This window comes from Muntiacus reevesi, chromosome 21 (genome assembly GCF_963930625.1).
Source record: "Muntiacus reevesi chromosome 21, mMunRee1.1, whole genome shotgun sequence".
Lineage (NCBI taxonomy): Eukaryota > Metazoa > Chordata > Mammalia > Artiodactyla > Cervidae > Muntiacus > Muntiacus reevesi.
Genome location: NC_089269.1, coordinates 41,222,531 through 41,240,821, shown reverse-complemented (window position 1 = coordinate 41,240,821; position 18,291 = coordinate 41,222,531).

Genomic DNA, 18,291 nt, shown 5'->3' with positions numbered 1-18,291 from the left:
AATATGTGCATACAATATGTTATAGACTGTGTGTGTTTAGTACAAAGAAACTATAAGGGGCTAAAAATAACTGTGTGCTTGCACAGTTGGGGCAAATTATGGACAACAAAATACAAAAAAATTCCAACTGCCAGTTCTGAAAAGCTGGGAGCAAAAGCAGAGTCCTGCAAAGAACACCACGAAAGGAGTGGGCAAACCACCTAACCCACACCTCCTCTGACCCCCTAGACACACTCCCACTCTCACAATCTACAAGGAGCCAACTAACCCTCCACCTCTTAGCAAACAAGCAAACTAGGGAACATGCCACTTGAACTTGCTCCCTCCTGCTGCAGCAGGGGCCCCAATAAAGCCTTGCTTGAATTTATTGTCTGGTCTCTGATCAATTTCTATTGATTAAAGAGGCCAAGAACCCCAGTCAGCAGTCATAAGTCAGCAGTGCTAAATAAGCAGGTTATATAATCCAAATTAAATTTTGTGAAACTTTAATAGTTTAATATTTGTTAAGGCTTTCTGTGTGAATTAAAAATAAATACTGTCACACATTCATTTTACCTTCTTGGTGTAACCTTTGTGAAATCACAGTGTTATCATGAAGAAATTTGATATTTGGAACACTAAAATAATAATCTTGCCATGTTAGGCAAGAGTCTGACAAAAGACTTAAATAAAACTGAGCATGTTTGCAACAGGAAAGTTTAGTGCCTTCTAATTTCTATCATCAAAGAAAAAAGAAATTGTCCAGTGATAGCATAGACAGAAAATAACAGCAAAAATGTGTCTGCTTTCTTATTGAACTGAGATTTTATGAACTCTCCTTGCCTCGTGGCTGGCCATAGGTTTTTACACTGGCCGGTTTGCCATCTCGCTCAGAATATGAGAGAAGTGTTCACCCTGACTTATCTCTTTCTCATCAGAGTTAGCTGCAGGAAACATCAGACCAAGAAATTGTTTCATAGCTTTGCCATAAAGCTTTAGAAGAGGACTCTTTATTCCTGAGCTGTATAATTTACTTTTTTTTCCCCTGGGATTTTATTTCATTTTATTTATTTATTTTTTTATTCCTTAGAAATGTAGGTTTCAGGGGGATACATTCTTTGAGGAAAAGCAACAAAACACACCTTTGACCTTATTCTCTTTCATCCTGTCTGATTTATTTATTTGTTTGTTATAACAGTGATTTCAAGCTTGGGTCTCAGGTAATAATCAACTTGAGTATGACATTAGGACAATTCCCTTAGTCCCTAGTCCACTTCTGATTAAATCCCAGGGGATATTAATGCTGACTTGGAAAGTTTCCCTAACAAGGTTGGGACCATCTCCTTGACTCTGCCAACAGGACCTTCAACTGATGACACAGATTTATCCAGGACCTTCAAGTGTCCAGAAATGTTATCTCCTGAAATGTTCTGACACAGCATTCTGTCTAGAAAATTTGATGTAAAAATATATATATAAGCCCTTGAACTATGAGAGAACAGTTCAGCTTCATCATTTTCAACTGCATATCTTTGCCTAATAGTATAGAATGACTGAAAGATTAAAAATCCTCATCAGGTTCTTATACGTAAAAAGTGTTAAAATAAATGCCAAAGAACTAGGGTTTGCTATCAATTTTACACCTTCTAATTCGAACACATTCTGCTTATTTAACAAATTTAATTGCTACTCGGAGATATTGGCAGATTCGATCAGGACCACAGAGGTGATTTATGGAAAAGAAGAAGGTGGAGTTCTCAACTTCCAGACCACTGATTTTTCCAGCATGTCACATTAATGCTAATGCTATCTTTATTTTCGTGTGTGTGACAATGATTCCTTGACATAATTGCTCTTATTTTAAGGCAAATACTAAAAGATAAGGCACATTATTAAAGCTAAAATTAGAAAATTTAAAATAACTTAATAACATTCATGTTTAATTATATTTAATAATAAAAATATATTAAATATTGCATTCTTAATTACTGTAATATTTGATTAATGGAAATATCAACAAAGCAAAATATCAGGCCAATCTCAAAGCAAACAAATAAGAACAGATATCTCTTCTCAGACAAGATAGACATTTTTTACAGGACACTTGAAGGAGCTTATTTATAAGAAAGCCCTGGCCATTCAGATTTCTACATTCCGATTGTTTCCAAGATAGTGATTCTGCTTAAGGTAATGCTCAATTTACATTCCGGAGACAAAATATTTTTGAGTGGGACCACTTTAAGTTGAATAATCACTCAAATAAAAACTTTCACTGGACTCAGAAATGTGACCAGCTGAAAGAAAATAAATCTAGCTTTAATCACATATTGAGACAGAAACAAAAGAGCGTAGATTTTAATTATTCTGGTTCACAAAGATGCTGACACTCATCTAAATTCTTTTCTGGAAGTGACGATCAAAACATCCACATGGACTCTTTTTGTTACTTTATAGGACAGTCATTCTCATTTGGTACATTTGTATAGCTTTTCTTCATGGAAAAATCAAAACATTTGTCCATGAAATAGTTTATGCTTAATATCAGGATAAAGCTAAAAATGTTTTCTTGGGGGTAAAATTATGTTATAAAGTCATGTGGAGTCATATATATATATATATATATATGTACATATATGTGTAACTATAGTATAAATACAAAAAATTTATCATTTCAATCTTTTTAAAATATGCAATCCTAAGACATTAAATACATCCACATTATGGGGAAACCATTGTCACCATCTATCTCCAGAAATTTTTCATCTTTTCCAACTGAAATTCTGAACCGTTAAACGCTAAATCCTCCTTTCTGCCTCCGCTCAACCTCTGGCCATCACCAATCTCTATAAATTTGGCTATAATAGCAGCTTCATGCAAGTAGATTCATACAGTATTTGTCCTTTTGTAACTGGCTTACTCCACTTAGTATACTGTCTTCAGGAATGATCTGTGTCGTAACATGTGTCAGAATTTTCCTTCTTTTTTAAGGCTGAATGATACTATCTGCATTTATGCCAAATTTTACACATCGATGGGCACACGTTTGTTTCCTCTTGTTGACTATTGTGAATGATCGTGATTTGAACTTGTGTGTGTTAACAACACGTCTCCGCCTCAGTTCTTCTGCATATATACCCAGAAGTTAAACTGCTGTGAAAAGGGAAAGTGTTAGTCTTTCAGTTATGTCCGATTCTTTTAGGTCCCATGGACTGTGGCCTGCCAAGCTTCTCTGTTCATGGAATTCTCCAGGCAAGTACACCAGAAAAATAAAGTAGTCATTCCTATTTCCAGGGAATCTTCCTGACCCTGGGATCGAACCTGCATTGCAGGCAGTTTCTTTACAGTCTGAGCTGCCAGGTATCACATGACCATTCTATGTTTAATTTTTTTTTAAAGATATCCTCATACTGTTCTCAGAAATGACTGTATCATTTTGCATTCCCACCAGCAATGCACAAGGGTTCCAGTTTCTTCAAATCTTCTCCAATGCTAGTTTATTCTGGATTTTGTTTGTTTCTGTTTTTTTTTTATTGTTTTTGTTTTGGTTATCCAATAATAGCCATTGTAATAGGTGTGATGTGGTATCTAATTACAGTTTTAATCATATTTCCTTAATGACAGGTGAAGATCGGCATTTTTTCATGTGATTACTGGTTATTTTCTGGAGAAATATCTCAAGTTCTTTCCCCATGTTTCAATCAGCTTGTTTGTTTTATTTCTGTTGATCATGCCTGTATCTTAGCAAGTAAATACTTGGAATGAACACACTTTTACAAATATATTAGGATGATATCTCAAAACCCATTTTATTTCAATTTTCATAAAATTTCTCTAATATAATACTAAAATATATTTTTATGTGAACTTAAAGAACACTGTTTCCTATATGCAGCATGATGTTCTATTTTTCAATGACCAACTGAATATATAAATGATTTGACTATTTTGAAGAAAAATGTAAAAAAAATCAGTGGAGATAAATTTTAGTCCAAGCTCTACCCTGACCAGCTTTCTCATTCTTAGAGAATTTATAGAACCTATTTCATTTTTAGTAAATTAATATATTTAATTTTTTAATTTGTAAAACTTGCAGTTGTCCATATTGCATCTGATTCACCTGCCTTTGTTTCATTACTTTACACCTTTTATGACAATCTTTCAGAAGTACTGCACAAAGTCTTCATTTATTCAAATATGGAGTCAATACCAATATCACATGTTTTAACATTTGATACTTAGAGCTCCTTTCATTGTCATGAAACTCTTTTTCAATTTAAGCAAACAGAAATTTTTAATGTTGAATCACTTTATTTAAAGTGCCAATACAATTGCACTGCATACCTTGTTTCAGATTGTTTTCAAGTCTAGAGAAAGTCAATTAGTTTATGCCAGAGACTTTGTGATTCTCATGCTATAGGGAATAAGATTGCCTGGTTGCCACAATCCATTTCTTTTTTCATTTATTTTTATTAGTTGGAGGCTAATTACTTTACAATATTGTAGTGGTTTTTGCCATACATTGACATGAATCAGCCATGGATTTACATGTGTTCCCCATCCCGATCCCCCCTCCCGCCTCCCTCCCCATCTGATTCCTCTGGGTCTTCCCAGTGCACCAGCCCCGAGCACTTGTCTCATGCATCCAAAATTAGCACTTCCCTGGTGGCCCAGCTGGTAAAGAATCCACCTGCAATTTGGGAGACCTGGGTTCAATCCCTGGGTTGGGAAGAATCCTGGAAAAGAGAATGGCTACCCACTTCAGTATTCTTGACTGGAGAATTCTATGGACAGAGGAGCCTGGAAGGCTACAGCTCATGGGGTCTCGAACAGTTGGACACTACTGAGTGATTTTTCACTTTTGTAAATTAAATTGCTTCTGTTTGAACTGTAGCTATATGTGTTATTAAGACAATGAGTGGTCAATATCCTAAAACTTATCCAGTGTTGAACCTGAGAATGAAACATCTGGGAAATGCAAATTAGCCTCTTGTGGTTATTTACATAGCAAGCTTATTATTATCATTATCATCATTATTATTATTCACCATTTGAAAAATAATGTTCACATTATATAAATCAGTTTTAGAATCAATCCCATGCTTTAGTATTTTTCTCATTCTATCTTTGGAAAGCTATTTAACTGATAAGTCAATTTCATTGACAAGTCAATTAGCAGTTGACTTGTTCATCTGAAAATTTTCAGCGAATATTGTATAAAATATTTAGATACAAGCAAAATCTGAACATGCATTTTGAGATGACTTTATTTTAGCTGAAATTAGTATATCATTAAATAACATGTTATTTACAATCCTTTTTACTATTTCATGGCACCCTTCCATTATTTCCAAATTGTATACAATGACCATATTTACTTTAGGGATTATAAAAATGAAAACAAAAAGAATAATTTTATTGATCTCTTTTTATTAAAATGTATTTCAAGAACAGAACCGATGTGTGAACATAAGAATGGATATGTTTTCCTCTAAACATGGCTACCTGAAAATAGGTATTGTCAGGGTTATAAGAGTAACATTATTTTTATTTCAGATAACTGGCCAGTGTAGCTACTGAATTTTCTTTTGCTTTCACTCTCTTGATGGGGCTTTGATTAAGATAGAATTTGCTTTTCAGCTCAGCGCTGCAGCTCAAAAATTCCACTGTAATTGCTACCTTAACGCTCTGCTGGGAATCTTCATTAACTGTTAACCCAGAGGAGGGGGAAAAAAAAAGCCTGACAGTTTTAGAAGTGAAACTATGAATATCACAGAGTTCAAAATAATCTCTGAATATAATACCATTTTGAGAATGTTGGGAAAGAAGTATCGGCAGGATGGTGGAAAGAAAATGAGGCAAAATTGGCTTTGTAGTCAGGCCTCAGTGCATTTTAAATTACAAGTGACTAGAGTTATTTTAATAATGGTTAATACGTTCTGAGTGGTCTTTGTGGGTCAGTCATTGCTCTAAGACATTTGCATGTGTAGGTTTATTTAATACCCACTGGAAGCTTGTAAAGGAGCAAGACAATTTCAACAGTTTAAGTAATTTCCTACAACTATAAATGATAACCACATAAGTAACAAAGAGTATGATGCTTATTCTAGTAAAAACTATTTTAATACATTATGTAAGACTTTCTGAAACAATTATTCCAGAAACATTGTCATGTCATGCTCTCAGTCCTGTCCAAGTTTTGTGGTCCCATGGACTGTAGTCAGCCAAGTTTCTCTACCCATGGAATTTTCCAGGCAAGAATGCTGCAGTGGGGTGCCATTTCCTACTCCAGGGTATCTTCCCCACCCAGTAATTGAACCATCATCTCTTGCATCTCCTGCATTGGCAGACTGATTCTTTACCACTAGCACCACCTGGGAAGCCCCAACATTTATTAAATTTACAGGACATTCTGATTTTTTAATTTGCATTTTAGATTTGTACAAGTGTGTTTTCAAATACTGTCATATCACCATTCAAAAAACATAAAACGTTATCACCATCTTGTATTAATTATTCATGTAGAAAATTCTAGGTGACCGAGGATGACTCCCATAATGCCAGCTTCATATGAAAAGCTACATATCACATTCCCTGCTTAAATATTCCTGTATATGTTTTAGTTTCTTTTTCAAGAAAAAAGGTTAATAGGAATGATTTTTAAAAACAGTACTTAAACTATAGAGAACATAGCTGAATTAAGTTAATGGCATCCTAGTAAAACTTAAATTCTTATAAATTAATGAATACTGCTCTTCTAAAATAAAATTCAAATTTTTCTTTCAATATTGCTATTATAGGAAATATTTTTGTGCAAATATTAGCTCTCTTATTCAAACAAAAGGTTATAATTTTGCTTTTTGAATGCTGTATTGATTTAGTATAAACTTGCAGAATCACTGGCTGCTGCTAATCCCAGGAGTAAGATTTATCTTAAGAATTTGACAAATTGACATTCTCTAAAATTTAATATTGATAAATAGCTTAAGAAGCAATTTTTAATTTGTCATCATTTGTGATTTTAAGGGGCAGCAAATTTTTATATGCAGTCTTTGTTAGACCATGCTAGCAGACTTGTTAGAGTTATTATGAGATTTAAAAATTAGGATATTAATAAAATTAAGATTTTTCAAGAATAATTTAAAAATTACACTACTGAAATCAATATTTAGTACAAATCTATAGAATTTCAGTACAGCTAAATATTAGACTAAATTTATTTTTTTTCATTTATTTTTATTAGTTGGAGGCTAATTACTTTACAATATTCTATACTATGAAGGGTGAAACAGATCGCCAGCCCAGGTTGGATGCATGAGACAAGTGCTCAGGGCTGGTGCAGTGGGAAGACCCAGAGGGATGGGATGGAGAGGGAGGCGGGAGGGGGGATCGGGATGGGGAACACATGTAAATCCATGGCTGATTCATGTCAATGTATGGCAAAAACCACTACAATATTAGACTTAGTTTAATATTTAAATATTCACAGCACCAAAAAGTAAATATTCTCTAATGATTTAGCTTCTTAAAGTAATTCAATAGTCACATTTTTATGATGTAGAAAATATTATTTTTTAGGTGAGGATTGAGCTTTGGTTAGAATTTTAAAGGTCTGTGTTTTATTATGAGAAATTTTTCTGATATAATAATTACACTAATAAATAACAATTACAAATTTTTTACTTGTACTTGGGAAATTACACTCCACAAGCCCTCAAAAGATAAATCTGAAAGATATGACTTGTAATTACATCAAAAATCTCTCTCAGGGTAGCTCACCAAGAGAAAACTTATAAATACTTCACAAGCAGTTTGGCAGAATATTGACACAAATGTTAACATTTAGTGATGAACTTTGCTTCATGACAATAAAGAGGAGAGCATTGTTTAAAATAGGAGGGCCTGTTTAGAAAATGTCAGAGCTATATTATTAAGGAAAGAATTGTTTAGGCAGTAAGTTGTGTCTGACCCTTTGTAACCCTATGGACTGTGGCTCACCAGCCAGAGGATTTTCCTAGGCAAGAACACTGGAGAGGGTTGCCATTTCCTTCTCCAACGGACCTTCCCCACGCAGCGATCAAACCCACATCTTATCTAGGGTGAAACAGATCACCAGCCCAGGTGGGATGCATGAGACAAGTGCTCGGGCCTGGTGCACTGGGAGGACCCAGAGGGATCGGGTGGAGAGAGAGGTGGGAGGGGGGATCGGGATGGGGAATGCATGTAACTCCATGGCTGATTCATGTCAATGTATGACAAAACCCACTACTATATTGTAAAGTAATTAGCCTCCAACTAATAAAAATAAATGAAAAAAAAACAAACCCACATCTCCTGCACTGGCAGTCAGGTTCTTTACCAGAGGCACCAGGGAAGCCCCAAGGAAAGAATTAGAGGAATTGAAACTATAGGAAAAGTTAATTTTATTTAAGCAGTATACATATAATAATGCATTTATTAGATGGGTTGAATGAGATATATATGATTAGAAAATTCATTCTATTAGTATTTTATTAATACTCACCACTGGATAGAACTTTATTTACTGTGTTTTATTTCAGTAAGTTCTAAACAGCAAAATGAGTATAAAATTACCATGCTTGGCACAGGAAGTTGAAGTTACAAATAGTTTTAAGAATTATTAGACAGAAAGACTTTGCCCCAAAATCCACCATTCAAATTGAGTGTGCCATTTTCCAAAATTTATAGCATGGTATTCTCCTGTTTTATATAAGAGCAAAATGAACAAAAAACTGATAAAGCTATTACGATTTGTGTATGTGTGTACACACATGTGCAGGAGATCTAAGAGATGCAGATTTGATCCTTGGGTCAGGAAGATCCCCTGGAGGAGGGCATGGAAACCCAATCCAGTATTCTTGCCTAGAGAATCCCATGAACAGAGGAGCCTGGTAAGCTACAGTCCATAGAATCACAAAGGGTCTGACAGGACTTAATCAATGTACCACCCACACATACACAGACTAGTAGTACTACTGGAAGGATATAATTACTTTCCTGCTTCACTCCATAATATGTACGCTTTTTCTTCCTTTTTTAAGAAAAAATTTTATTTTAATTGGAGGTTAATTCAGTTCAATTCGTCATGTCCAATTCTTTGCAACCGCATGAACCTGCACGTCAGGCCTCCTTGTCCATCACCAACTCCTGGAGTTTACCCAGACTCCTGTCCATTGAGACAGTGATGCCATCTAACCATCTTATCCTCTGTCATCCCCTTCTCCTCCTGCCCCCAATCCCTCCCAGCGTCAGGGTCTTTTCAAATGAGTCAGCTCTTTGAATCAGGTGGCCAAAGTATTGGAGTGTCAACTTCAACATCACTCCTTCCAATGAAAACCCAGGACTGACTTCTTTTAGGATAGACTGGCTGGATCTCCTTGCAGTCTGACTCTCAAGAGTCTTCTCCAACACCACAGTTCAAATGCATCAATTCTTCGGTGCTCAGCTTTCTTCACAGTCCAACTCTCATATCCATATATGACCACTGGAAAAACCATAGCTTGACTAGACGAACCTTTGTTGGCAAAGTAATGTCTCTGCTTTTTAATATGCTATCTAGGTTGGTCATAACTTTCCTTCCAAGGAGTAAGTGTCTTTTAATTTTGGGGGTGCAGTCACTATCTGCAGTGATTTTGGAGCCCCCCAAAATAAAATTTGTCACTGTTTCCACTGTTTCCCCATCTATTTGCCATAAAGTGATGGGACTGATTGCCATGATCTTAGTTTTCTGAATGTTGAGCTTTAAGCCAACTTTTTCACTCTCCTCTTTCACTTTCATCAAGAGGCTCTTTAGTTCCTCTTACTTCCTGCCATAAGAGTGGTTTCATCTGCATATCTGAGGTTTTTGATATTTCTCCTGACAATCTTGATTCTAGCTTGTGCTTCTTCCATCCCAGCGTTTCTCACGATGTATTTTGTATATAAGTTAAATAAGCAGGGTGACCATATACAGCCTTGACGTACTCCTTTTCCTAATTGGGATCAGTCTGTTGTTCCATGTCCAGTTCTAACTGTTGCTTCCTGACCTGCATACAGGTTTCTCAAGAGGCAAGTCAGGTGGTCTGGCATTACCATCTCTTTCAGAATTTTCCACAGTTAATTGTGGTCCACACTGTCAAAGGCTTTGGCATAGTCAATAAAGCAGAAATAGATGTTTTTCTGCAACTCTCTTGCTTTTTCAATTACAAAGCCAATGTTGGCAATTTGATCTCTGGTTCCTCTGCCTTTTCTAAAACCAGCTTGAACACCTGGAATTTCTCTGTTCACGTATTGCTGAGCCCTGGCTTGGAGAATTCTGAGCGTTACTTTATTAGCGTGTGCTGCTAAGTCGCTTCAGTCGTGTCCGACTCTGTGCAATACCATAAACGGCAGCCCACCAGGCTCCCCTGTCCCTGGGATTCTCCAGGCAAGAACACTGGAGTGGGTTTCCATTTCCTTCTCCAATGCATGAAAGTGAAAAGTGAAAATGAAGTCTCTCAGTCATGTCCGACTCCCAGCGACCCCATGGACTGCAGCCCACCAGGCTCCTCTGTCCATGGGCTCTTCCAGGGAAGAGTACTGGAGTGGGGTGCCATTGCCTTCTCCTTGCTAGCATGTGAGATGAGGCTAATTACTTTACAATATTTTAGTGTTTTTGCCATACATTGACATGAATCAGTCACGGGTGTACATGTATCCCCTATCCTGAACCCCTTTCCCCCTTCCTTCCTCATGCCATTCCTCAGGTTATAACAATGTGTAACACACATTATTTTTCATTGTCACGAGAAACCTGTTGTCTTATTTCAAAACTACAAGGCTAAGCAGACATATTTTTTTTCTTCAGAATGCTTTTAATATACCCCATCCATGTCAAATTTCCAATAACTAACCTATAAACTGTGACTAATAAATTACATTAATACCACAGCAAAGTATACCTAGTCTATTGAAAATGTGGTTGTAATAAATATTTGTAGTTAAACTGCCAAAGACAACTGTGTTTTCCATAACTGAATATAAAGGTTATATTCCCGTGTTTCAGTTTTTTATATATCCATTTTACATTTAGGTAGAAGTATATATTAAAATGATATTAAACTTAGCATTGTTTTTCATTTCAGAGCAAGATAATTCTGAGTTCCTGAGTTCTATCTGTGTCTTTACATTACCTTATTAACTTGAACATTTGTATAGTTTTATATTCATATGTAACATAGATTCTTCTCTTTTAGAAAGTACTATGATATCATAGTCTTCCTTGGTGGCTCAGAGGGTAAAGAATCTGCCTAAATTTAAGGAGACCCAGGTTTGATCCCTGGGTCAGGAAGACCCCCTGGAAAAGGGAATGGAAACCCACTTCAGTATTATTGCCTGGGAAATCCCATACACAGGTGAGCCTGATGGCTATGGTCCATGGGGTAGCAAAGAGTAAAAACCAGAACAACATATGATATATAACTGGCTTTCCTGGTGGCTCAATGATAAAGGATCCTCCTGCCAATGCAGGAGGTGTGGGTTTAATACCTGGAGAAGGAAATGACAACCCACTCCAGTATTCTTACCTGGGAAATCCCATTGGCAGAGGAGTCCATGGGGTTGCAAAAGAGTTGGACATGACTTAGAGGCTAAGCAAAAAACATTCACCTATAGCTTTATTTGGGACTTCCCTGGTGGCTCAGAGGTTGAAGTGTCTGCCTGCAATGTGGGAGACCCTGGTTCGGTCCCTGGGTTGGGAAGGTCCCCTGGAGAAGGAAATGGCAACCCACTCCAGTGTTCTTGCCTGGAGAATCCCATGGATGGATGATCCTGGTGGGCTACAGTCCACGGGGTCGCAAAGAGTCGGACATGACTGAGCGACTTCACTTCTTCGCTTCCCTTATAGCTTTATTTACAGGGCAAATGATGATAGTTGGAAATAATTGTTGATTCCAAGGGACAGGGTAAGTTATAATACCTCATATCAGCAGAAATTCTTAGAGTTGGTAATACAAATCAAGTGCCTATTTGTGTGTGTGTGTGTGTGTGTGTGTGTGTGTGTGTTGATAGAGTCCTTCTGAATTTTACTGGTATTAGTCATCAGCGATTTTGTTAATGCACTGAGTGTTCAATGTGCACTGTTCTATCTTTAACATGGTGCAATGTCTTGTATTTCATTTTGTAGCAAAGTAAATCATAATCTTTGTCAATGAAAAGGAAAGAGGGCAACAAACAAGGATAAACCTTGATTGGTATCCTTTACATAACATCTACTAATTTGGAAGTTAAATTAAACCATCAAGTTAGGAATATTCCTCCATTTGATAATTGTCAAGAGACCACATTTTGTTTATTTGGCTTAAAAATTATGTTTAAACATCCTTCAAAGTTATGATGAGTTCTGAAAATTTACCAGTAATACTTTTTGCCTTACTTTTAGAAAAGAGAGATCGTGATCAAGAGAAACACTTAATATGACTATGTCTATTATTAACTGTGGAAATAATAACTTGGGTAACATACTTGAGTGTCTTCTAATCTCGTTTAAAAGGCTCATTTTCTTAAAATAAATTGACTCATTTTCTTACAAGGTGTGTTAGATAGAATTAAGTTTTAAATTATCTGTAGTTTGATCTATAAATTGCAGTACTTGGTTCTTTTTATGGGTGTTGTGGTGATAGGGGAACTTATAAAACTGACAGTTTGAATTTCTAAGGTCATCCCTCTCTACAGGTAGAAGAGAAAATGTCACAGGGTAAATTCTATATTGTCATACTTAATGGAGCCAAAATTTCCTAGAGGATTTTATGATGTAGTCTGGGTAATGGATGTCATATCTAGCAATCAGCTAAGACTGAAGATCTGAGATAAACTAAGGATACTGGCGCAAATGGTAAAGAATTCGCCTGTGATGAAGGGGGCCTGGGTTTGATCCCTAGACTGGGAAAATAACTCGGAGAAGGGAATGGCTACCCATTCCAGTATTGTTGCCTAGAGAATTCTATGTGTAGAGGAGTCTGGCGGGCTGCAGTCCATAGGCTTGCAAAGAGTTGGACACAATTGAGCAACTAACTCTTTCACTTTTTTCAAGGATGGTTTTGGGTATTTTCTGATCCAACAATTACACTAAATGGAAAAGAAAACAGAGCAAAAGGTGGCTATGAGTGGGTGACAACAAGGGGTCTATAGAAAATGAGAAAAAAAGAAAAGACTATACACAATCAGGTAAAAGAAAGAATAGAAGATTAGACAGAGGTCTTGGTTCATCATCTTGGAGGGAAGATTTCCACCAACATCACTGCTTTGTTCCAATGGTCTTGGTTTAGCTGCATAGTTCTGAAATTGGCTGTTTCTAGGGGATCTCCAAGAATCTTCAGTTTGAGTTCCTATCTTAGAGTAGCCTTCCAAATGTGTGGAATTGGGAATTGTATCTTTTTAGTTATGAAATGTGAACTCGAGTATTGACTTCCATTTTTTTTTTCCTTAACAGAACCTAAAATGATTCCTTCAATGATGTTCAAATGTTTTGTTTCTTTTTCAATAAATAAAATCCTATGGTTGAAGATCACAAAAAAAGCTGTTTCATAAGATGTAGGAAGAACATCTGAATTTCTTGAGATTTGGTTACAATATGTGAATTCCTGGCAATATTTTGTAAGGCAAAGTCTGGTGTCAGAAATAAACCACTAAAGGCATGTATCTTCCAGTTATCAGTTCAAAAGGGATAAGTGAGTGTGCTTGAGGGAGCAGACTATATGTATATAATGTCTAGGGGTCTATGTTTAGACAAGGTAGTTCAAAAGTTTCTGAAATCTTGTCAATTTTTATACATAGATGCTCCTTCTTCTGCCTTTCCAGATGGTCCTGAGTGGTAACTGCAGTGCAGATTTTGCAGTTTCTTAATGTTATAGCCATACATAGTTCTTTTTAAATTGTTCCCCAAAAAGTGTGTGTCTCCTTCACCTAATATAAAAATTGGTATGCTCTGGGGTTGAATACACAAAATCATGCAGGCTTTTAGCAACTGTAAAAGATGTAGCTTTTTTAAAAAAAATGTTTTACCCCACCGTTAAAATAGATGTAACTGATTGAGACATTTTTCTTTCCCACAGATGGCAGAAGCTTGATGAATTACATCTGGAGATACTCAAATGAAGAGTAAAGCTTTGGTTTCCGGCCAAGTGCCACCTCCCCCCCCCCCCCCCCCAGAATTATGTGGTTGGCACATCCCCTGTAACTCAAAGTAACCTCTAGTTTTCTTTCAGTGTTTTACCATTTTGCCAATTTGCAACAGTAAATGATTTTCCTCTACTGTGATATAGGGTTTTGTGGGGAAATTTAGCTCATTCATTTGAAATTATCTGATGTGAACAAGTGGAAGTCTTAGGAGCATTAAACATGATCTGAGTGAATGATGTAACAAGACTTTTCCACGTGTCCTTTTAAAAATCAGCAGCTAAACATTACTATTTTATAATGTCCTCTTTGAATCCCTGGAGATATTTATCCTTTAAGTACTTAGTTATGACTTTATCTTGATTATGGTTAATTGTTTGATATTATAACCTGCTAGAGAGTTTTCTTTGTCTTCCATATACCTTAAAAAAATATTTTCTTTTCCATTTTGGCCTCAGATTTTAGAATAATGTCTCACTAGCATGCAATAGTGCATTTGAAAGTTTTTAAATTTGTATAATTCTGATGAAATTTCCATCAGAAGTGAGAAATTCCCTTTTGTTTTCCAAAGCATAACAAGGTCATCTACTACTGAAAAACATGTCTACTATTTGCATATATGTGTACTCAAGGATGTTGTTTAGTTGACAAACCCTAATGTTACAAAATCCAAGTTCACTCTGCTCACTGCCAGAGAGGCCAACGAATCTGAAAGATGAGACAAGAAATACAACTTTATTCAGAAAGCTGGCAGACCGAAAAGATGACAGACTAATGTCTCAAAATAACCATCTTACTGGGGTCTGGATGCCAGGTTCTTTTATGGATCAGAGATGGAGGTGAAGTGAGGAAGCAAAGTAAAAAGGCCATTAATCTTGCCCAGTATCTCCTAGAATGACAAGTCTCAGGTAGGGAAATGTGTTAATTTCTTCCTTCCTGCCATCTGCAGGTGGACAGGGGTCTGAATATAGGAACTTTTGTTTAGCAGTCAGGCAGAGAGACAGGTTCTTCTGAGTCAGGCTATTATGTATAATTATAATAGCAAAAGACAACCAAAAAGCACAGCAAAGAAACAGTTCCAACATGGAGTCAGAATCACCTTCTCCCTACTAGATTGTTCAGTCTTTGTGCCATCTGGACTAATTTTATCTCAGATATAGGACTGCATAATAAAGAAGGATTTTTGTTAATGATAGCACAAGCTTTTCATTAACCTCTAGTTTTGGTATTGAGATATGATTCATGAACTAATAACATTAGGTCAGTGTTCCTAGTGGAAATCTTTAGTGAATCTGACAAAGATAAACTTTCTTAAATAATTATGGCAACAGCAAGTATTCTATTTTTCTGGTAAAGCCCAGAGAATGGTGACATGTAGGGTGTTACAATGGAATTAACAATGCTGGAAAGAGATCAATAGATTCAGGTAACAGGTTAATCTGTTGACTTAAACATGTTGTGTTTCTTTAGTTAGTAGTGTATATACTGTATAAAAAACTATGAAGTAAAGTGTAGAGCTTAGAACTAGCTCAGTAAGAGCATCAATATTTTTTGTAGCTATTGTCCTAAAATGAAGCAGAGATAGGCCTTTGCAACCTGATCAAGGATGAAGCTGTAATATACAGTGCATTTTTATATTTTCCCTGAAATTGAGTTAAAATTATAAGAATTCCAGGTCACTTATGTATAAAAGATATTCCATTAGTGATACCTAGCTATTGAAGAGTCTTTCAGATTCTAAATGGACTCATTATGTTTAGGTTCAGTATTTAGTCAAGTAACTAAAGAGGTTTTGGAAACTCAGGAAAAAAATATTACATTTATGTCTTAAATATCCAGTTAAATCTAGAACTATGGACAGAATATTTGTGTCTCCCAAATTCATATTTCATGACCTCACCCCAAGATGATGGTAGTTGGAGATGGAAACTTTGGAGGTGATTAGGTCATGAAGCTGAAAAGTTTATGAATGGGATAAGTGTCCATACTCAAGAGGCATGAGAAAGTTCCTTAGCCCGTTTCCCCAAGTGAGGTGCTGGTGACAACATGATCATCTATGAACCAGAAAATGCATTCACTGGATGCAGAAACTGACATAGAGGACACTCTGATCTTGAAATTCCAGGCTCCAAGCTGTGAGAAGTCAATTGCTCTTGTTTATAAGCCACTCAGTTTATGGTGTCTTGTTCAGTGGCCTGAGTGGACTAAGACACCTAGGAATTTTTCTGATTGCCATTTTCAGTTCAGTTCAGTTCAATTCAGTCTCTCAGTCATGTCCGACTCTTTGTGACCCCATGAATTGCAGCACGCCAGGCCTCCCTGTCCATCACCAACTCCGGGAGTCTACCCAAACCCACGCCCATTGAGTCGGTGATGCCATCCAGCCATCTCATCCTGTCATCCCCGTCTCCTCCTGCCTCCAATCCCTCCCAGCATCAGTGTCTTTTCCAATGAGTCAACTCTTCACATGAGGTGGCCAAAGTACTGGAGTTTTAGCTTCAGCATCAGTCCTTTCAATGAACACCCAGGACTTATCTCCTTTAGGATGGACTGGTTGGAGCTCCTTGCAGTCCAAGGGACTCTCAAGAGTCTTCTCCAACATCACAGTTCAAAAGCATCCATTTTTCGGTGCTCAGCTTTCTTCACAGTCCAACTCTCACATCCATACATGACTACTGGAAAAACCATAGCCTTGACCAGACGGACCTTTGTTGGCAAAGTAATGTCTCTGCTTTTTAATACGCTATCTAGTTTGGTCATAACTTTCCTTTTAAAGAGTAAGCGTCTTTTAATTTCATGGCTGCAGTCACCATCTGCAGTGATTTTGGAGCCCCCCCCAATTAAAGTCTGACACTCTTTCCACTCTTTCCCCATCTATTTCCCATGAGGTGATGGGACCAGATGCCATGATCTTCGTTTTCTGAATGTTAAGCTTTAAGTCAACTTTTTCACTCTCATTTTGCAAGGGGTCTAATATAAATTTGAAGAATTTCTAGTCTATCTGGAGAGACAATCTTTTTTCTCTTTAAGTAGAATATACCCTAAATTATCGACATCATGCTGTTGTCATGGTTAGATTCTTTAGATCTAGTTTCATTTTAATTTTCCTAGAGATAGGAATAAAGTGTAGTGGAATATGTACTGAGTGAGGTCAATTCCGTTCTTGAGAGTGGAGACACGATTAACACCCTATTTTCACCCCAGCTTCTATTGATAACTTTGAACTCTGAACAGAGTCTCTGTATTTCAATTGCCTCCTCTGCTTTCTTTAATTACATTATGTTGCTACTATCTTAGTTAACTTTATTCATTTACTTCATCTTCTTTTTATCCTGGTACTTGTTGAAATTTCCAACTCATTGGTGAATCTCTTTATCACCTTGTCCTTATCACCTTGTCTGGGAATTAAAGGTACCTATTACTCTTTAACAGAAGCAATGATAATTCACTGTACATTCAATCATGTCATCATTCTTATTTCCAATGAAATGTATAAATCAGTATCTATTGCATTAACTCATTAGTCAACCATTCACATTTGACTATAACAGAGGAAGTGCTTATCTGACTCTTCATTTTGGGGGAGGGCAAGAAGAAAATATTTTGGCCCACTCTTTACAAAGGAGTATACTGACTCACCAAAGGACAATAGAGTTTAATGAATGTGAATAATAAAATTATATTAAAATTAAGTGCAATGAGTATTATATCTATTCAAGATAGTCATGGCAATAAATATAGTACAGTGTATCCCATTCCACATTCATCCACTTTCACTAAAGAATTGGTGATTAAAATCTCTATAACATCAATATTTCATGGAAAATGTGGTCTTAGCCTTTGTCATGTTATTGTAGTCTTTCTATTAAAAAAAGGAACCCTGGCAATCATTATGAAATTTCCACATTCATTTTATAATCTATATTAGTTTTTCAATGTAATATGTCAAAAAGTTATAAAATAAGAGAAAAAAGTCAATATAATTGGAGCATTCAAGGAACTCAAAAAATAAATTCAAAGGAGCCATCTACTAGAAAGACTATCTCATAAACTTATAAATGTAAAATATACCTCACACTGACAGGTTTATTGAAATGGCCTTGTTGATAAACTATGGGTACACAGTTGTTAAGGACAAAAAATTCTTAGAGGTGAGTGATA